Source organism: Aotus nancymaae, unplaced genomic scaffold (genome assembly GCF_030222135.1).
Source record: "Aotus nancymaae isolate 86718 unplaced genomic scaffold, 86718_ANA_hifiasm-v0.15.2.pri h1tg000020l, whole genome shotgun sequence".
NCBI lineage: Eukaryota > Metazoa > Chordata > Mammalia > Primates > Aotidae > Aotus > Aotus nancymaae.
Window position 1 is genome coordinate 55,616,705 of NW_026988432.1, and position 14,694 is coordinate 55,631,398.

Consider the following 14,694-nt stretch of genomic DNA (forward strand, 5'->3'; position numbering starts at 1 on the left):
TATTCATGTTTAACTTTAAGAGCAGTGGAGACTTTCTAGGGATTTATTCTAAGTAAAAGATCCAAAAAAGAGGAAAAGACTAAATGCATAAAATTATGCATTACATCACTTTTGGCAGTAGAAATTTTGAAACAGCAAAAATGTTCATAGGAAAATAGGTAATTAGGGCCTGGTGGCTTACGCCTGACATCCCAGCCCTTTAGAAGACCGAGGTAGGTGGATCACAAGGTCAAGAGATCAAGACCATACTGGCCAACATGGTGAAACCCCACTCTACTAAAAATACAAAAATTAGCTAGGTGTGGTGGTGCATTGTCTGTAGTCCCAGCTACTCAGGAGGCTGAGGCAGAAGAATCGCTTGAGCCCAGGAGGTGGAAGCAGCAGTGAGCCGAGATCCCGCCACTGCACTCTACTCTGGCAGAGCAAGACTGTCTCCAAAAAAAAAAAAAAAAAAGGTCAGGCGCGGTGGGGTGCCTGTAATCCCAGCCAAGGCAGATGGATCACGAAGTCAGGAGTTTGAGACCAGCTTGGCCATTAAGGTGAAACCTCGTCTCTACTAAAAATACAAAAATTAGCTGGGTGTGGTGGCGCATGCCTGTAGTTCCAGCTACTCGGGAGGCTGAGGCAGAAGAATCGTTTGAACCCGGGAGGTGAAGGTTGCAGTGAGCCGAGATGGCACCACTACACTCCAACCTGGGCAAGAGAGTAAGGCTTCATCTCAAAAAAAAAAAAAAAGAAAAGAAAAGAAAAGAAAAATAGGTAATAATATATAATACATGTACCTTATGAAGTACTATGTATTAGGTTGCCATTAAAAGTAATGGCAAAAACCACAATTATTTTTGCAACAACCCAATAACTGTCAATAATTACTATGTAGCATATGGAAAAATGGTTAGGATGCTGTTTTATAATCACAATGTTAAATTTTATACAATAATTATAACTATGCATCAATATGTAAGCATATAAACAAGAATGAAAAGAGGTAAGCAAAAATGTATTATGAAAGTAGTTTCATATATTTTGTAAAATGAGGGGAAAAGAGTTGGGGAGAAAAACAGTGTGTTAATTAAACACCATTTCTATAGACCCAAATTTAATTTGTCAACAGGAACGGCATTAATCATAATTTTTTTGTTATTTTTTTTTTAATTTTTTAATTTTTAATAAAGTCTACAGCACCCAGTATTCCCAGGCGGTCTCCCATCCAAGTACTAACCAGGCCCAACCCTACTTAGCTTCTGAGATGAGATGAGATCGGGCGCGTTCAGGATGGTATGGCCGTATACATAATTTTTTTTTTTTAAGAGATGGGGTCTTGCTCTGTTGCCCAGGCTGGAGTGCAGTGGCTCAATCATAGCTTACTGCAGCCTTGAACTCCTGGGCTCAAGAGATCCTCCTGACTCGGCCTCCTGAATAGCTGGGACTACAGGGACATGCCACCACCGCTGGCTTTTTTTTTCCTTGTAATTTTTTGTAAAAGTGGGATGTCACTAAGTCACTCAGGCTGGTCTCAAACTCCTGGGCCTCCCAAAGTGCTGAGATTACAGGCATGAGCTGCTGTACCTGGCCACACAATAAATTTTAAAGTGAATAAATACTTATAATATATATGGTACAATATGATGATTTGAATTTTCTTTGGCTAGTTGGTGGAAAACTTCTAAAACAACTTTATTTTATAACTTACATACCATAAAACACACCCATTGTAGGTATATATTTCAAAAGTTTTCCACAAATTTGTAGAGTTATACAACCATTACCACAATCCAGTTTGAAGACATCACCTCAAAAATACTCCTCATGCCTGTTTGTAGCCAATTCTCACCTGCTTTCTCTCTATATATACAAAATTGTATTTCTGAGACACACAAAAATGAAAATAAATTACATTATGTATTCATACAGAAAAGTCAGAATGGACATGTACCAAAATTTTATGCAAGGGTCTGTTTATAGAAAATATTAATAAATTAAATTTTTGAATAATATTATTCTGAAGTTTTTAGCCAATTAGCTTCTATTACCTATGGTTTTTAAAACTTTCCTTTTAAAAAAAGATACATGAGTATTCCACATACATATGGCAGATTGTACAAATTCATGTATTTTCTCTCTTACTATCAAAAGCCAACTAAAATTATAGTAAAGAGGTTTTCAGAAGGACAAAAGAGGACAGAAGTAAATGAAACAACAGCAACATTTATAAACTTGAAAGCAGGTGGACAGGCAATAATTGACCTTGGAGAAATGAGAAATTGAATCTCAACTCAGCAATGAAGGAAGCTTAAACAACTAGTTTTACACAATAAACTACACCATCTCCACAACTTTGTCTTCATTCCTGGAACCACACTAGGTTAGGTTCCAGGTATGGAGACAAAGGTGAGGTTAGAAACAGGAGAATTAACTGAAATTCTCTTTCAAAAAATCAATTCAATCCCCAGATACCGTCTTCACTTCCAAGCAGGCAACTATACCTCCCCTACTCTACAGAAAGCTGAACAGGCAGAGTTGAGGGTGGAGGTGCCATTATGCAAAAAGGGGGATTAGGTGAACACTGTATATACTTAAAGCTGAGTCTACCCACCTCCAGACCTCTTTTCCAACTCAGCTCCCAGAAAGATAGTAACTAGTCCTACACCAGCATGACAGGAGGCTAGGCTTTTCTCTGTAGAATCTAACCAGTCCAAGGGGAAATGCTTAACATACTGACAGTAGGTATTTTTAGTGAAATGGCCCATAGGTGGTGAGACACCATGGCATTACAGCTTCTTATAAGCTTTATAGGGCACTGCTCTTAAATAAGAGCAGGTAACCAGAATTATTAGACAACTGAGAAACATCTCAGACATAGAAAATAGAGACCAAAACAAGCAAACAAAAAGTAACCTGGAGAAAACAGACTCTGAAGGGAGAAAAAAAGTGTTTAAACACTTATTTCATTAATATACTCGAGATGGAAGAGAAGATAATACATGTATTAAGCAATAACAAGTAGATATAAATACATATACTTTACCCACAAGTTGAAACCTTATATCTATACAAACAAACCTGCACACAAGTGTTTTTAGCAGCTTTATTTATAATTGCCCAAACTAGAGGCAACCAAGATGTCCTTCAATAGGTGAATAGGTGTGGTACATCCACACCATGGAATATAATCAGTAAATAAAAGAAAGGAGATATTAAGCCACAAAAAGACATGATAAAACCTTAAATGCATATTGCTGAGTGAAGGAAGTCAATCTGAAAAGCCTACCTACTATATGATTCCAACAATATGACATTCTGGAACAAGCAAGCCTACAGTGACAATAAGAAGACCTGTGGTTGTCCAGGATTTACAGGGAGAGACGAATGAATTGGTGGAGCACAAAGGATTTTTAGCACAATGGTAGAACACAATCAAACTATTCGGCATATGATAATATTAATAAATGAAACTATGTATTTGTCGAAACCTATACAATGTACAACATAGAGTGAACCCTAATATAAACAATGAACTTTAGTTAATAATAATGTGTAAATATTCATTCATCAATTGTAACAAAAGTACTACAGTAATGCAAAATATTAATAATAGAAGAAACTGGAAGAGGGGTTCAAAAGGATACATATGGGAGCCTCTGTACTTCTGGCTACATTTTTCTGTAAACCTAACACTGCTCTAAAATAGAATCTACAAACTAAAAACAAAACAAAAAACAACAAATAAAGTTTTTTAAAAACCTGCTAAATCAGGCCAGCCACCAGTGGCATGCACCTGTAGTCCCAGTGACTCTTGAGGCTCAGGTGGGAGGATTGCTTGAGACCAGGAGTTTGTATGGGGTGTGATGATCGTGCCTGTGAATAACCACTGCACTCCAGCCTGGGCAACACAGCAAGACCCCATCTCTTAAAATGAACACAGCAAGAGCCCACTTCTTGAAGAAAAAAGTTTAAAAACTGCTAATTTGTAGTGAGATTGGTATTTTATTTTATTTTACTTTTTTAAAGATGGGGTTTCACCATGATGGCCAGGCTGGTCTTGAATTCCTGACCTCAGGTGATCCACCCACCTCAGCCTCCCGAAGTGCTAGGATTACAGGCATGATCCACAGCGTCCGGCAGAGATTGGTACTTTTACATTCTGGGGGAATTAAAAATTGGAAGAATCTTTTGGAAAATTATTAAGACATTATGTATCTAAAATATAACTTTCAACTGAACTATTTTACTTTCAGAAATCTACCCTAAAGAAAAAGTACAAAGTATGCTGGGAAAGGATCCATAAGTACAGAGTAAAAAATTGGATCTCATTTAAAGTATCCAGTAAATGATAAAGAAATTTAGGCATATAATTAGATGGAATTGGGCTGCTATAAGAAATTATAATCATAACTATTCAGTAACATCATAGAAAAATATTCATGAGAGAAATACTAACTTTAAAAGAAGAATACAAAATTATATAATTACAATTATGATAATAAACATTTCTGCAAAAAGCTATATGAAGTCGGTGGGATTATAGATGCCCTTTTTCTGTTTCTCAAATTTTCTAAAATATAATCTTTTCTTTAAACAAGGAAGGGATTTGAAATGATGAGACAAACTACATTTTTATAATTTTTTTTTTTTTTTTTGAGATGGAGTCTCGCTCTGTCACCAGGCTGGAGTGCAGTGGTGCGATCTCAGCTCACTGCAACCTCTACCTCCTGGGTTCAAGCGATTCTCGTGCCTCAGCCTCCTGAGTAGCTGAGATTTCAGGCACGTGCCACCATGCTCAGCTAATTTTTGTATTTTTAGTAGAGATGGGGTTTCACCATGTTGGCCAGGATGGTCTTGATCTCCTGACCTCGTGTTCTGCCCACCTTGGGCTCCCAAAGTGCTGGGATTACAGGCGTGAGTCACCGCGGCCAGCCATAGAATGATTTTAATGTAAGTATTTGATTTGGTAATGTCTTAATGATTTTTTTCACCCTATTGAATGCTTTTTTTACAATATTTGTCAGGAAAATTAAAGAAACATGGAGTTAGCTGTAAATGACACTACTTTATATAGGACATGTGTTCAGTTGTATAGGAATTATTGCTATTCTAATGTAACTATTAGGCTATTCTAATGTTAATTAATTTAAAATTTCCAGAAGCCTTGAGGTTTTTTAAATGAAACATTATTGACATTAAGACAATCTGAATTTTAAAAATAGATAATCAATTGGTTTCTGCACTTAGTTTGGCATACGTATCTTTTCCTTATGATTTCTGATTGCTACTTTATTAATTCAAATCTGGACTCTGAAAACTGTAATTTTTCTACATATCTACCAGGACTGGTGTTTCCTTTGTTGCATATTTTTTGTTGGTGTTATAAATTGCTCAAGGATTAGTATTCTGACCTCAAGGTATTGAGAACTGTTGATATCAGAACATTTTACACCCAGAACACTTTACACTGAGTGCTCTCGATATCACCAAGTATCAAAAATTCAGGTGCTAAGCAAAAGTGTGCTAAATATTAAATGTAAAATTCTCAATGTTTACTACTAAACTTCATGTTTTGAGGAGGATGCTGTTCTAACTTTAATATCCTACAATCTATGAGCCTAAATAAATGGCTTCAACACTAAATAAAAATTCATTTGTCATGGCTATATCCATTTCAACAGGCCTCATGGGTTTCTGTTGTGTTTTATCAATAGGCCCTAGAGTAACAAGAACATTTTTGACACTTTCTTGCTTTCACTCTTCTTCCTTACTTCCATTCTCTCACACATTCATTGAGCAAACTCAAAGTAATGGACACTGAAGATACAGAAGTGAAAAGTGAGATTCCTGTCCTCAAGAAGGTCAAAATAGAATTGGGCAGACAAAAAAGTCACAGAGCATTACAGTCTGGTGGCTCATGCAGTATGACAGGGTGCAGCATGGCATGGTGTGGATGGCATGACAGGGGTGACAGGGAGTTGAGTTTTGATTATGTTCAGTTTGAGATCACATTAGGACATATAGGCATGGGATCTCCTAATAGGCACTTGACGGAGCAGTCTACGCAAAGGCCTAAGTTGGGAGTGGAGATTTACAGATCATTCAGTACAGAGGTCATGGGATTGCCTAGGAAGAAGGCGAGAAAAGGAGTCTAAGGATGAAATACTACTTAAAAGGCAGGAAAATGGGTAAGAGCATGCAAAGCATCTGAGGAAAAACAAAAGTGGGAAACTAAAAGAGAACAGTATCAACAAAGACAATGAAGCACATTAGGCCGGGCGCAGTGGCTCACGCCTGTAATCCCAGTACTTTGGGAGGCTGAGGCGGGTGGATCACTAGGTCAGGAGTTTGAGACCACCCTGGCCAACATAGTGAAACCCCGTTTCAAAAAAAAAAAAAAAGAAAAGAAAAGAAAAGAAAATGAAGCACATTTTAAGAATAAGGCAAAAGCCAACTCTATCATAAGCGCCAAAGAATCCAAGAAGACAAGGATGAAAAGGGCACCTCTAGTACGGCAAGTTGGCCAGGGCACCTGCACAAGGCTCACAGGAGGCTAAATCTTATGACATGGTGAGGAACTGGTGGCAAGTGGAAAGCCTGTATTCAAAGGCTGGGCTGTAAAGGGAAAGAGATGTGTGTAGGACAATTGGTGAGAAATGTAGGGTCCAAAGAAATATCAAAAAAGCTTCCTTTCTTCCTTTTCTTTCCTTCTTTCTCCCTGCCTCATCTCCCTCTCTCTTCCTTCTTTCCTACATTCTTCCCTTTCTTCCTTTCTTTTCTTTTTTTTTTGAGACGGAGTCTTGCTCTGTCGCCAGGCTGGAGTGCAGTGGCGCAATCTCGGCTCACTGCAACCTCCGCCTCCTGGGTTCAAGCGATTCTTCCGCCTCAGCCTCCCGAGTAGCTGGGACCACAAGCACGTGCCACCATGCCCTGCTAACTTTTTGTATTTTTTTTAGTAGAGGCAGGGTTTCACCATGTTGGTCAGGATGGTCTCCACCTCCTGACCTTGTGATCTGCCCGCCTCGGCCTCCGAAAGTGCTGGGATTACAGGCGTGAGCCACAGCGCCCAGCCTCTTCCTTTCTTCTTTTTTTATAGAAAGACTAGAAATGAACTAATTTATAAGCTAAAGAAACCATTTTAGAGACAAAATGTTTACAATAAAGCAGAAGAAAGGTGTCACAAGTGGATTCCTCATTCTGAGGAATGAGACGAGGTTAAGATCCAGTACTTATTACATGAAGGCCTCCATTTTCCCTGTGCAGTATAAGGCAAGATCATTTACAGAGAGCTACAAAGGGATGGTGGAACAGGCATGCTGATGTTAGAGAAGAAAGGTCAGGCTGGCCACTCTTTAGAGGTAACTGGAGAGAAGAGCTTACTTGCAATCATGTTAAGATTTCAGGGCAGGGTTCCCAGACCAGGGGAGAGATCATGAATGTAGCTGTACCACCCGTTTCTCAGGTTGTGTGAATTTCTTCAATAAAAGTCAACAACCTGGGTGCAAGAGCAAAGTAGAATAGATGGTTGGAGAGTCAGTTATTCATGAAGGTCAGAGAATGTGTCTTAAAAACACTGAGGTCCCTGGGACTGGTTTACCATGGAAGAGGTGATGTTGCAGAAGAAGGTTGGGGCAGAAAAATAGGTCAATTGAGGACTGACCCAACAGGAATAAATGCATAAGAGAGGACAGGTCTTATGTAGGTATTCCCATGTAATAACCTGACCCAAGACAAGTTCAAGATAAAACAGGATGAGGATGAGGAAGAAACCTCAAGAGCCCAACTGATCCATTCTCCTGAAGCTAAACAGGACCACCAAAAGCCATTCCAAAGAGAAGGGACTCTATATTGTCTTCCAAGGTCACCAAAAGTGGATTTTCACTGATATAAGAGATCAGAAAACTGACACTAAAAATTGCTGGTTTTGATGTCACATTCAATGCCATCACTGAAGCTCAAATGCAACCACAGACAATATGCAAATGAACAAGCATGATCATGTTTCAATAAAACTTTATTTTCAAAAGAAGATATGGACTGGATTTGATCTAGGATGAGTTTGTCAACTTCTGCCCTAGATTCCTTTATTTTGAGGTAATTGTTTTAAAATGATTGTAAGAATGTTTTATATGCAGAGAATATTAACACTTTATTTTATTTTATTTTTTTGAAACAGAGTCTTGGTCTGTCGCCCAGGTTAAAGTGCAGTGGCAAGATCTCGGCTTACTGCAAACTCTGCCTCCTGGGTTCAAGTGATTCTCCTGCCTCAGCCTCCCAAGTAGCTGGGATTACAGGTTGTGCACCACCACACCTGGCTAATTTTGCATTTTCAGTAGAGACGGGGTTTCACGATGTTGACCAGGCTTTTTGTTTATTATATATACTGCTACTGTACTGCACTTCAGCCTGGGCAAAAGAAGACGACTTATCTCTAAAAAAAAATATTAAAAATTTTAAAACACCACACTTGTTAACAAAAGTATTTTCCCTTGTAAAAAATAAATAAAATAAAAAAGTATTTTCCCCTAACTTATTTAAATCTATCTCCTACATTTATCTCAACCTAGTTTAGTTTCTTTTCTTCCATTTATGAAATGTAACCAGTATTTTTTTTCATTGTTCTTACAAGTGTGGTATTTTAAAATTTTTAATTGTTTATTTATTTTTGGAGATGGGGTCTTGCTCTGTTACAGCCCAGGCTAGAGTGCAGTAGTGCAGTCATAATTTGCTGCAGCCTTGAATTCCTGGGCTTAAGTGATCCTCCCACATCAGCCTCCCAAGTAGCTGGGACTAAAGGTGCACTCCACCAGGCCCGCCTAGGTTTTTTGTAGAAACAGGGTTTCACCATGTTGCTCAGGCTGATCTCAAACTCCTGAGCTCAAGTGATCTGTTCACCTCAGCCTCCCAATGTGCTAGGATTACAGGCATGCGTCATTGTGCCTAGCTGGTATTTTTTATTCAAAAACTAAATAAATTAGCTGGGCATGGTGGCACATGTCTGTGGTCCCAGCTACTCAGGAGGCTGAGGTGGGAGAATCGCTTGAGCCCAGGAGGTGGAAGCTGCAGTGAGCCGTGATCGTGACTCTGGACTCCAGCCTGGGCAACAGAGTGAAGCCCAGTCCCAAAATATAAAAATAAAAATTGTGTTTATTGTTTGTTTGTGTGTATATATATATACTCTGTATTTGCGATGATCTACATGTGTGTGTCACTCCAAAATTCATATTTTGAAATCCTAAGCCTCAAGGTGATGGTTTTAGGAGTTAGGTTTTTGGGAGGTAATTGGGTCATAAGGTTATATCCCTCATGAATGAAATTATTGACGTTATAAAAGAGACCCTAGAGAGCTCCAGTGCCCCTCCACCATGTGAGGATACAGCTGGAAGGCATCATCTATGAATCAAGAAATGGGCCCTTCCCAGACACTGAATCTGTTGGTGCCTTGATCTTGGACTTCCAAGCCTCTAGAATTTTAAGAAATAAATGTTAGTTGTTTATAAGCCATCCAGTTTATGGTTTTTTATTATAGCAACCAAAATGGACTAAGTCAGTATTTACATGTCTTATTTCAAAATATTTTATGATGGCTAAAAGGTTTATTACACATTGTCATCTAAAACACTAAGTTTTTTCTTTTCATTTTGTTTTTTAATCACATGCATGAATGCTTTAAAGTAAAGGTCCAGTGGCCTAACCATGGTCTGGGAGGCCCATGCCTACGTCCCCACTGTCCTGCCCCTCCAGCTGATGGCCCTGGCCTTCTTTCCCAGTTCCTCCCGTGTGTCAAGCACTTCTCAGCACCTTCAAACATTCTGAAGTGCTCTCTCCCAAACTCTCCATCGGGCTTTGTCTCATTCTTCCTCTTCATCTCAACACAGAGAGTACCTCTTCAAAAACTTTCTTAAATCTCCAAGACAAATTATGAACTCCCAGTTAGTCTAACCTTTTCTAGCCTTCGTCCCAACTAATAAAATCTTTAATTATATAATTACAGACTAGTGTGTTTATTAGTATCTTCTGTTTGCGTAGGAACTCATTGAATGCTGGCTGAATTAATGAATAGAAGATTAAAATAGTTAAGTATGACAACTATTACTAATGAAATAAAAATCTCAGTTATTCTCCACAGATGTGAAATACAAGGCCACTCAAACTGAACAGCATATTTAATATATTTATGAAAACAATTTAAGATCTTCACCTTATAATTAAATGAATAGAACTAGATTGACCAAATATTACTATGTATGTTAATTATTTGTGAGCAGCTAGTTCAAATTATCATTTATGCTACAGAGAAAAACTTTTTTTTTTTTTTGAGATGGAATCTCATTCTGTTGCCCAGGTTGGAGTGCAGTGACATGATCTCAGCTCACTGTAACCTCAACCTCCCAGGTTCAAGCAATTCTCCCTGCCTCAGCCTCCTGAGTAGCTGGGATTACAGGCACCTGCTACCACACGCAGTTAATTTTTGTATTTTTAATAGAGACGGGGTTTTGCCATGTTGTCCAGGCTGTTCTCGAAATCCTGACCTCAGGTGATCCACCCACCTCAGCCTCCCAAAATGCTAGGATTACAGGTGTGAGTCACCATGCATGGCCTGCCAGAGAAAAACATTATTTTTATAAAAATCATGTAAATAAAAATTCTCATGATTTAAAACTAGCTTTTTCTCCTTTTAGTCTGAAGTTTTACTATTGTCAATACATTCATTTCTGCATTTATCCATTTAGACATTAATTCAATTATATTTTTTTATTATCTTCTTGACATTAAGCCCTGATAATTAAAAGATGAACTGTGCATAGTCTTCACCCTATGAGTTTTGAGCCAAGTGAGATGCATGCCAATGAGTTATTACAATTAAGGAGTAGCCCAGCACAGAAGTAAATACAGTGACCTGCTTATTGTCTGGAAAGGTCAAAGAAGGTTTTTTAGATATAACATACTTGAGGCTGTCTCATATTTTAACTGTCAATAAAGAGGAAAAGTAGGTGAAATACTGTTAAGAAATATCAAAAAATTAAACATCTCATTTATAATTTCTTATGAAAGTCATTTTTTACATTTGCAAAAAATACCTTTATCCATCTTGTCAATTGTCTTCAGTGACAACTAGATTTCACTCAATTGCAGTGTGGCAGAGGCTGGCTAGATGCTTACCAAACTCACTTCCTCTCCCTGGAGACACAGCTAAACATTTCCTAGCTCTGAGATGGAACGTGCCTGATGTGATGGCCAAGACAGTTAAGAGTTGTTTGCCTTCCCTATATGCTCTCTTCCTGCCACAGCAATCTTGGGAGTCCAGAATTGGAAGATAGTAGCGTAACAAGATGAAAGGACCTGGATCCCTAAATGACGGCAAGAAGTGCCTTGCCGTGTCAGACTACAGCATGAGCAAGTAATTAAGTCACTGGAATTTTAAGGATGTTTGTTACAGCAGTTAGCTAATCCTAATGAATCATTCCATTGTGAGGGTAGTGTGTAGTCAAATCATAATTTTAAAGAATTAATAAATGACAGATATTCTTAGTCCCTTTTAAAATATCCACTCCCTCTTCTTTGCTAACAGGACTCCAGTTCTGTTTGGGGTGCCAATTTGCACAGCTTTAAAGGAAGGATTTTGATTGGTCTAAGCTCATCATGAAAATTCTGTTCCCCACCCTTCTAGCCTCCCCTGTAGTGAGGGATGGTCATGCAGCCCAGTTCTAACTAAGAAACCTAATATGGAAAGTCCACTGCACGGATTTCTGGGGAAGGGTTTCCTTCCCTGATAAAGGAAATCTGTATGCCTGGCATCATCACTTTTTCCCCTCTCATTGCCTTAAACAGCAAAACAGCAACCTGCATGAGTGGGGGCTACATTCTGAACTAACATAATAAATGCATTCTTTTTATTTATTTTGTTTTGTTTTTGAGACAGTCTCACTCTGTCGCCGGGTCGTAGTGCAGTGGTGTGATCTCAGCTTACTGCAACCTCCACCTCCCTGGTTCAAGCGATTCTCCTGCCTCAGCCTCTGAGTAGCTCGGGTTACAGGCACGTGCCACCATGCCTGCCTAATTTTTTTTTGTATTTTTAGTAGAGATGGGGTTTCACCGTGTTAGCCAGGATGGTCTCAATCTCCTGACCTCGTGATCCGCTCGCCTCAGCCTCCCAAAGTGCTGGGATTACAGGCATGAGCCACCATGCCCGCCCCCCACCCTTTTTTTTTTTTCTAAGAGACAGAGTCTTGCTCTGTCACCCAAGCTGGAGTACAGTGGCAACACTATAGCTCACTGCAGTCTCAAACTCCTGGGCCCAAGGGATCCTCCACACTCAGCCTCTCGAGTACCTGGGACTACAGGTGCATGCTACCATGGCTAGCTATTTTTTTAGCTTTTTGTAGAGACAGTCTCACTGTGTTGCCTAGGCTGGTATCAAACTCCTGGCCTCAAGCGATCCTCCTGCCTTGGCCTCTCAACATGCTGGGATTACAGGCATAAGCCACCATGTCCAGTCAATAAATGAATTCTGAATTAACATCATACATCCACTAATGCCATAAATTTGTGGGCTAATATGAGACACATATGAAAGAAGAATGCATGCCCCATCTAAAGGCATTCAAAGATAATTTTTATTTAAACGTTAAAAATACAAAACAAAGACCTCAATGGGCCCAAAACCACTCAGTTCATGAAATGTGAAATATAAAGGTCTGTTAATTTAACAGTCATACTTAATTGTTTGTCATCATCTATTGAATACAGAACATGTGTCTCTCATACTTTCTTAATGTGTTTCCTTTAAATTAGTATGATGTACTGGCTAAGAGTTCAGGCTTTGAAATCAGACTGCCTGGATTCAAATCCCAGTTCTAGTACACTACACTTAGGTTACTGTGTGAACTTAAATGTAGTGTACTAGACTTCCGTCTATTTATTATTACTAAGATGGAGATAATCATAGCATATACTTCTAAGGATGGTGATGAGGATGAAATAACACAATAGATACAATGTACTCAATCAAGTGCTTGGTACACAATGCTGAATAAATATAAGCATTTATTTTTATTACTTCCAAATTTCACCAGACAGCTTCAAGTAGTGAAATAGCCCACTGAGAAAGTCCTTGCTTCCTATGTGTGTAAGTGTACTTTATGTTTAGGGACTCCTCATTAGTAAACTAAAGAATAAAAGTTGCCTGGCAGCCCATAGACTGCTTGGATTTTAGGCAGGGTTAAAACAACATCACAGCTTAGTTGTTTTAAGTAAGGATTAGAGTCAATGACTAAGAGTCAAGGGCGGGATGAGAGAGGACACTTGAAGAGTGGGTGTTCGTCCTCTCCTACCCCTGTGAACTATCTTAACACACTGGGCCTATGGTATCTGGGGCCTGGTTCTAGACATGATGAGAAAGAGATAAATGCCAAGTAATAGCCACAGATGATAATCCTAACAGCGAAGGCGGCCAGGCTTCCTACCACTCCCTCCATCTTCCCCATTATTCTCCAAAATGATTATTTGCCCTAAGAAGGATAAGGCTCATGTTTTTCTGTCTCTACAACTCTGCTCATGCAACTCCCTTCCCTAAAAAACCCATCAGCCCATCTCTGCCTGTCAAACACTATTTGTTTCTCAGAGTTAAGCATAAATGCCCCTCTTTCAAGACAGCATCTCTAGTTTTCCTACTCAAATAGTCTTCCTGAAATTTCTGAACTTTTGTTGAACTTCATTCCAAAACTTTTTTTTTTTTTTCCGAGACAGAATTTCATTCTTGTTGCCTAGGCTGGGGTGCAATGGCACAATCTTGGCTCACCACAACCTCTGCCTCCTAGGTTCAAGCAAGTCTCCTGCCTCAGCCTCCCGAGAAGCTGGAATTACAGGCATGTGCCACCACGCCCAGCTAATTTTGTATTTTTAGTAGAGACAGGATTTCTCCATGTTGGTTAGGTGGGTCTCAAACTCCCAACCTCAGGTGATCCACCCGCTTCGGCCTCCCAAAGTTCTGAGATTACAGGTGTGAGCCTCTGCACCCAGCCTCCAAAACATTTTTAGCATATTTACTATGACCTTAGAATTATTCTATGTGCTGCAGACCCAACCTTGACTCTGGGAATTTTTTGATGGCTATAATAAATTAAATTTATGTGTACCTTTAGTTTTCCCCCACAAGATGTGCCCTGGCACATCATTTAACAAAAGAGATATGCATCATGTAACAAAATAGGAAAAGAAAGTTCAGGTCCAAAAGAAATCAAATATACTAAACAATAGATGTAGAGTTCAGCATCAAATTTAGCTCTAACTTTCCTAGGGAACAGGAACTAAGGGGGGAACGCAACAGTCTCTTACCAACACAGAAGAGGATGCATACCAGCTCCTCAGGACAAACAAAACTTATTCCTTACCTTAAGGTATAGTAATTTCTCACTTGGGATATTCCATAGGTTTCAAACAATTACATTTCAGTATAAAAATTGCTAAAACAGCTTTCCTTTAGACACTCAGGCCTCAGATATGAGTATGGTCTGCTTTGGAAGAAGCTAACCTCCAGGGTCCTCTGCTATAGCAAAAGGTCTGGCTGGACCCCAATGAGATCAGTGGAATTGCCAACACCAACTCCTGCAGGCCAACCTGGAAGATGATCAAAGACCGGTGGATCATCCTCAAGCCCGTGACTGTCAATTCCCAGTCTCAATGTCGGAAAAACACCTTGGCCCGCCA

At 39.3% G+C, this 14,694-nt stretch overlaps 1 protein-coding gene and 1 pseudogene across 5 annotated transcripts in view; both read right to left on the reverse strand.

Annotated features, from left to right (window-relative positions):
* Positions 1-14,694, reverse strand: part of GREB1L (GREB1 like retinoic acid receptor coactivator) — a 307,520-nt gene that overhangs the window by 259,196 nt on the left and 33,630 nt on the right. The window contains exon 1 of one of the 5 annotated variants that reach the window (XM_012445025.2): positions 14,379-14,465. The exons of the other annotated variants lie outside the window; for them this stretch is intronic. The gene's annotated coding sequence lies outside the window, so the exon portion shown is untranslated. Of the gene's footprint in view, positions 1-14,378; positions 14,466-14,694 lie in introns of those variants that run through there. 5 annotated transcript variants of the gene reach the window in all.
* On the reverse strand, positions 1,174-1,292 carry LOC135276091 (5S ribosomal RNA; annotated as a pseudogene).